Here is a 7,172-nt window from a genome sequence, read left to right as displayed (position 1 = left end):
CTAACAAGTGTAGTTGCATGACTTTTATCAGCTTCAATGGACCTTGAAGTTCCAAAATCTGACACTTTGGCTATGTGCTTCCCATCCAAATGTATATTGTTGGACTCGATGTCTCTATGATAGATGGGAATTGCGGCTGCCAAGTGTAAATATGCCAATGTTCCTGCTACTTCACTTGCTATTCTTAGTCTGAAGTTCCAAGTGAAGGAGAATGAATCATCTATCTAATTATGAATGAGGCTGGAGAGGGTCCCATTAGGGATAAATTCATAGACCAATAGAGGAACTTCTGTCTCTAAGCAATAACCCAGTAGTTTAACTATATTCTTGTGGTTGACTTGTTAAAGAACAATAACCTCATTAATGATTCAGTACCATAAAGCTTCTGTCAGTACCATGTTTTTACTTTATCTTTGGCATTAAATGCTTTTATCTAAATTAGTAGAACCATAGATGGACTCTTTACAGGTTAAGTGCAATCCTATATAAAGCACATCAAAACCAACTAGAGAATTCTGTTTGCTTGGCAGAATAGTCAGCAGTAGTTGTTGACAAGAAATTCTAAAACTGAAAAAGAAGCTCCATTCATTCACAAGCAGGCCGTCATCATAGCTAAACAGATTTTCTCTCTTTGGCAGAGTGGATGAGAAGAAGATACAGCACTAGGACAATCTCTATTCAAAATAAGTAAATCTTGAAAGAGTTGCAAAAATTTCTAAACTTAAGCGGGGCTGTGATTTAAAACTTGGCCCTTCGCTGTGTCTATCCTGCATATAACTAACTTAATGCAAGTGTTCTACAAGTTACCTTTGCTGTGTTGAAAACAACATTTTTGCAGTCTGCAAGAATGCTCACAGACCAAGCAGGAAGGAAATATGAATTCCCCTTGAATGTGACGTTGGCATCTACTTTCCTATCATAGTTAGCAAGAAAGGCTACACAATCGTTTGAAATTTCATAGTACACATGTGCCTGATCAAACAAATTCATTCTGTTTTTTGGATAAATATACTGCATCCTTTGCCTATTTCCGAAGACATAAACTGTAATGATCATCAGAAACGTCTATTGCATATGTCCTCTTATGAAAAACTCTTTCTCTTATCACTACCCACCATTATAGTGGGGGCAATGGGGAAGAAGTCCTTGAATTAAATCAGTCGGTTCAAATGTTCAACAGAAAAATTGGCCTCAACCTACTGTTGTCCAACTCATTATAGGAATAGAAATATCGAGTCAAGAAACGGGTTCTTCATTTTCCTTTTAAACAGGAACCAACCAATATCAAATCTAAAATTATAGAATAAAAACTCTTCAGAAAATCCCTTCATTACACAATCAACAGATATTTACAACACCCAACACTAAACTCAAATCCAAGCACAGACTGTGATAAGCCTACACATAATGGGCAGAAGACACATTAACAAACAACCATTAGACAGAAATGTTCGAAAATAAATGGAAAATATTGAGATCATTTACCTCAAATTATGCCATGACAACCTTAGGTCTTGTTTTCCTTCTGATTCAGTCTTCAAATTCTGGCTTTTCCCCAAAATTCATGGTACTGGCTCAATTTAGGGATATTTGCTATCTACTACTCTACTAAAGCTGCCCTATCAGCTTGGGTAGCTCTTTTTTTTTTTCACAAAGATGATGGGAAAGTTTATTGAGAATGATACGTGCCTCATTGCTAAATTACAGAACCAAGAGTACCAACAGCTACCATTGGACAAAAATGAAATACCATATTTCAATGGAAATATTCAGAAACAAGAGTTTGCAGTTTTGAGTAACATTAGGCCAAAATTACCTCTTGTTAGGAATCTCCACTGCTTGAAACTGAATTCAACTGCACAGGGCAAACAATAACTTGTGCAGCATTTCAACCTAAATCATCTAAAATTGCAAAACTTTTATAACTTCTTCACTATGACCAGACACTCGTTCAAAAACCTCTCAAGCTCTGATGTATATACACTAGGAAAAGTCCGATAATGGTCAACATGAGGTGATGCACCAAAGTTGAATGCCCACACATTTTTCCCACTTCTCTTCTATTCTTCAACAAATGACTCAACTGATGAGAATGGAATGACCTTATTAGCTGTACTATACAGATAAAGATATGGGAAAGAAGGCCGGTTTTTTGAAAGGACGGAGATTATCTTTGTCAACTGCTGTTTGACGTCGTTCAAGTTTAGGAGATAAGAGAAGAGCTTCTCAAATGCTGACAAAAGTAAGGTTTTAACGGACAGGGGCTCCTTTTCTCGCAACTTTGAGGTATCAACTCCACTTTCCAATTGATTTCTTCCTACAACTACAACTGATGGATAAGATGATGAATTGTATTTCTTTAGCAGGGCTGCAGTAAATCCAGCAGCCCAGACCTTGGGATCTATATTAGCGTCACCTCCTGAAGCAACAATAATTCCCTTGATTTTCTCCAATAAATCTGGCCTACTTTGCAAATTCTCAAGAATGGAACCATACCTCCTCAGATGCTTCGGATTCGACCCAAGCCATCCCAACAAAACTGCAGCAAAGATTGGCCCTTTATCCCCGATGACCCCATTTTCTCTAGGGTGAATTCCATCAAGAGCGTAATTCCAGTGGAAAGATTTAGCTTTTTGGTCAGAGAAAATGCGGAAGAAGGTTGAGGTGGAGAAGAATGAGTTGAGGAGAAACAGTGAAGAATTGAGGGAATGGGAAAAGCCAAATGGGGTTGTTGAGGGGTGGTGGGGAATGTGGGCGTTTGAGAAAATAATGGAGTGGTGATTTTGGGGGTTAATAAACGAAACTGCAGGAGTTGGAATTGGGCGATGATGATGATGATGATAGTAAGGAGGAGGAGAAGGAAGCAGTGTGGAAAAGGGCTTTAGAGGAAGCGGCTTTTGGAGAGGGACAAGGGAGTTGGGAAGATGGTGTCCGCAGGCAAAGAAAGAGGGAAATGAGTTTTGTCTGAAATTTGGCTAAGTGTTGAGTGTTTTTCTTCCAAATCAACTTTAAATGACGTCGTTTCTGCTTCTTTTAGAACCCCGCCTCTACTCTTTCAATTTTCAGCTTCCCGCTTCTACTATTGCACACTAAAAAATACGCCTTGTCTCTAAATTGTTGAACCTTTTTTAATAAAAGTAACGCCTTCTATCTCTTTTTCTTTTCCCAATCTTTGTGTAATTAACATTGTTTATTATGTTGAGCTTTTTCATTTCACAAGTTATATTAAAACTTTGGAATATGAAAATTTAGTATTTTTTGATTTTTTTCTTTTTTTTCTAACATAGGTTTTTTAGGATCTCTACAAAAAATAATGTTCAAAAACTAAAAGGCTTATTAAAAATATATTTATGATTCACAAAAAGACCTTTTAATGTAAATATTTTTGGTATCAATTTAATAATTTTTTCAATTATGCACGAATTGTGGTTTGACAAGACCAAACAATCTGTTTAGTTGATCAAATAACCAAAATGGTTTACTAATACATGCATGAAACACTAAATCTATTTGATACAAGTACTGATTCATACACCATAAAAAATTTGATTATTGTAAATTGTAATACATAACAAACGCCAGTCATGCAATTGTCAAGATTTTTACTTAATTTCATATTAAATTTTATTATTCTTTGCCATTAATTTCACACTATGTTAATCAGTAATTTTCCATATGTTGTCAAGAGAACTAAATAATGAATTCATGATACTTTTTAACTTTATAACAAGGTATTAGCTAAATTTGGAATAATTAAAAATAGGTATACATTTTTTTTACAATACCTTCCTTATTTTGCCAATGATAAACACAAAATAAAGTGTAAAGCATAGGGTGCCATAATAGAATTAATAAAATTGGTTTATCACGTACGAGGCTAAATTACAAAAGATAAGGTGTCATGGTAGAGTTAATGAGATTAGTTTACCACATAAGGGGCTAAAATATAAAAGTTCGGTTGTCATAACATAATTAATTAAATTTATTTACAGCATATGGGCCATATAGAAAAAATTAGGGTGGCATATGGGGCTAAAATGTAATAGTTAGGGTGTCATATAGTAGAATTAATAAAATTTATTTACAACATATGGGCCATATTGAAAAAATTAAAGTGGTATGTGGGGTTAAAATGTAAAAATTAGGGTGTCATAGTAGAATTAATAAAATTTATTTATAACATATATGCCATAATGAAAAAATTAGGGTGACATAGTAGAATTAGTGAAAGTAAGTTGGGAATAAACACTTTGGACAGTGACGACTAGTTGTTGTCACTAATTTAGAACTGACAACTATATTGTGACGATATTTTAAGTTATCACTGTAGGACCAATTTCAATGACAATCTATTTTCCAGTCGTCACAATAGTGATCTCCCGCCACACTGGCTAGTTGCGCACCATCCATATTGTGACGACTTATCCCATGTTGTCACTGTTGACGGGTGAACCCACAATCAACTATGACGACATTAAAACTCGTCACTAAAGTTTTCAATTGTGACAAGTTTCTCTGTTGTCACAGAGAATGTTGTCACAAAAGGCCAATTTTCTTATAGTGGAGAGAAGAGGAGAGAGGACGAGGGAGGGAAAGGGAAAGAGGAGGAGGGAAAGGGAAGTGGAGAGAGAGAGAGATATGAGAAGACGGTGGTGATGGGTAATGGTGGCAGCTGGTGGAGGAGGGGGGAGGAAAAAAGAAGATGGGGGATGAATACTTTCTAAAAATTTTATAAGTATCTCAAAAATTTTAAAATTTGTAAAAGCATCCAAGATAGTTTAGGCAAAGGAATTTAAGCACCAAATATAAAAAGAAAAAAATTAAATAATAATAATAATAATAATAATACATCACTTGTAGGTCACATATAGGTTACAAGTGAAATTCCATATTGTTTAAAGTTTAAGAGGATTATATGGACATTTCAAAATCATAAGGTGTCCGATTGATTTTTGGCGAAACCACGAGGAGGTTTTCTATATTTTACCTTTTGTATTACCGGTTTATTTGGGATTTTATAATAAGTTGACACACATCCCACCATTTTTTATAATTATTGAATAGTTACCAATTCCTTTGAATATGAATTTATCTAAATTTAAACTTTATTAATAAATTTCCATACTTTTGATGACCATATTCTATTTTTTTTCAAAATTCTTTTGATATTTTTGAATTGACATTAAATTTGAAAAGCATGAGTGTACTTAATAAGTTCAACATTAGTTGGACAAGTATTCAAACATGTGACAACTGGAAAGAACAAGAATCCATTCATTTAGTTTATGCTTGTAAAGAGCTAATTGTGATTTCATAATGCACAAATAATGCACGTGCAAATCCTACTACTTATTTTTTGAAACTTAAGGTATGTAGAGAGTTACTTCAACATTTTTGTACTTGTTAACGAGTAAACCTGATATCTTTAGGATGCAACCATTCTAAACATGTCTTGATGTTTTAGAAAGACACATAATTTGAAGTATATAATTTGTTGGCATAGACTAATGTAGAACTTACCATTGAAAAGAGAAATTTTAGTGGCATAATTGGATACTTAAACAATCTAATAAAGGCATGGCTTACCATTTTGCAACCGTATATCATTACAAATTGAGGAGCTAGTACACTATCCCACTGGAAACAAATCTCAAACACTAAATAGCCTCAATCGGACAACTATATGTTTACCAAATGTAAGGGAAATAATCGAAATAAGTGGAATCTCCTACACTTATCCCAAAAATTTACCACAGGATTAATATTTGTACATGAAGAGGTAGTTATCCAAGGGTTTAATCCTCATGGTTGTGGAAAATAAATGAATAAATATATATATATATATATATATATATTGAAAACAACTTTCCAGACTCCAGCTCTTAAAAAGCTCCCAACTACCCATCTCTTTTTCATAGAATTTGATTTATTTTAATTAGATAAAATTACTTAATATTTGACTATATACTTATGATATTGAAGCTATCAATTATTAGCATTTCCTAAAGTTGACTAATTCATGTTAAATTTACATATGACCTCAAATTGAAATCTTAGCAAACTTATATATGACTATAATTCAGAAAGATATAAATGACCATAACTAAAAAGTCTAGAAAAGCAAATTAGTAATCTCAAGATAATTCAAATAATTAAGAATGTACAAAAGTAATGGGCATTCTTAAGATTAAAGAAAATATCATGAATAGGAAACTAAAAGCGTTTACAAACAGAACTTTCCAAGATTTTATCGAAACTTGCCAGAAAGTAGATGTATGACGAATTAGTTTTGTGCGTGTCTAGAGTATAAAAGTGTAGTAGATTGAAAAGCAACCTCTTACAGACATAAGTGATGTGAGAAATACAATGTAGTCAAGGTGAATGTTTTAGTATGTCCATATCTTACCTTATAGCTAGTTCTACGTACCCATTGTTCGGTGGAAGATAAAGCAGAGGGATCAATCTCTAATCTTGGACTCAGATCTAAAGCGTTGAGTACCATAACAACTCCATTTCTCATGGTAGCAAATACCACCTAGTTGCGACATGAATTAAAATGTTTCCATTTGAAATCCTTAAACAGAAGTCTCTAATGGTCCACTACAAGTATTTGAGAAATGATCGTCTAAAGAAGTCAAATACAATATATCTCCTCTCCAAGTGTTTGTGGAGGATGAAGTGGTAAAAAAACTGCACTGCTGATGGGTTCCAGGCTTTTTTGATTCATACATTGCAAGTTGAGTCTCGTGGTGGCAAGAAAGTGCATTTGATCCTTGTGAAATTGGATATCAGTCTCTGATGTTTGCAACAACAACCACCACCAAATTAATATCTTAATTGAAATGCTTTTCTTTTTCTCCTGCCTAATTGTATTCCAGACATTGATTTTCAACAAAGAGGAATCATACGATTCAGGAATTTTATACATGAGGGGTCATAGCAGGAACAGTTTTTTGGAAATTTTTAAACTCATATAATTTGCACAAACAACATGCATAATCAAGATGCAAGAAATAAATAAATAAAAGGAAAATGGTTGGTGCAAAAGGAGGAAATGAAGGAAAGGGTAAGCCAATCTTGCAACCATATGCTATTAACTAAACAATAAATCATGCATGAAACCTATCTTAACCAATGGAAATGGCTTGGTTTAGTGTTTTGCTAACAATAGT

The 7,172-nt window shown here is 33.9% G+C and overlaps 1 pseudogene; it reads right to left on the bottom strand.

The window, feature by feature from the left end:
• Positions 1-1,885: 1,885 nt before the first annotated feature.
• Positions 1,886-6,520, bottom strand: LOC113771743 (annotated as a pseudogene).
• Between the last annotated feature and the right edge of the window lie 652 nt (positions 6,521-7,172).

This window comes from Coffea eugenioides, chromosome 1, assembly GCF_003713205.1.
Source record: "Coffea eugenioides isolate CCC68of chromosome 1, Ceug_1.0, whole genome shotgun sequence".
Classification (NCBI taxonomy): domain Eukaryota; kingdom Viridiplantae; phylum Streptophyta; class Magnoliopsida; order Gentianales; family Rubiaceae; genus Coffea; species Coffea eugenioides.
Note: the sequence above shows the minus strand (reverse complement) of the source record. Positions and strands in the feature narration are given on the sequence as shown.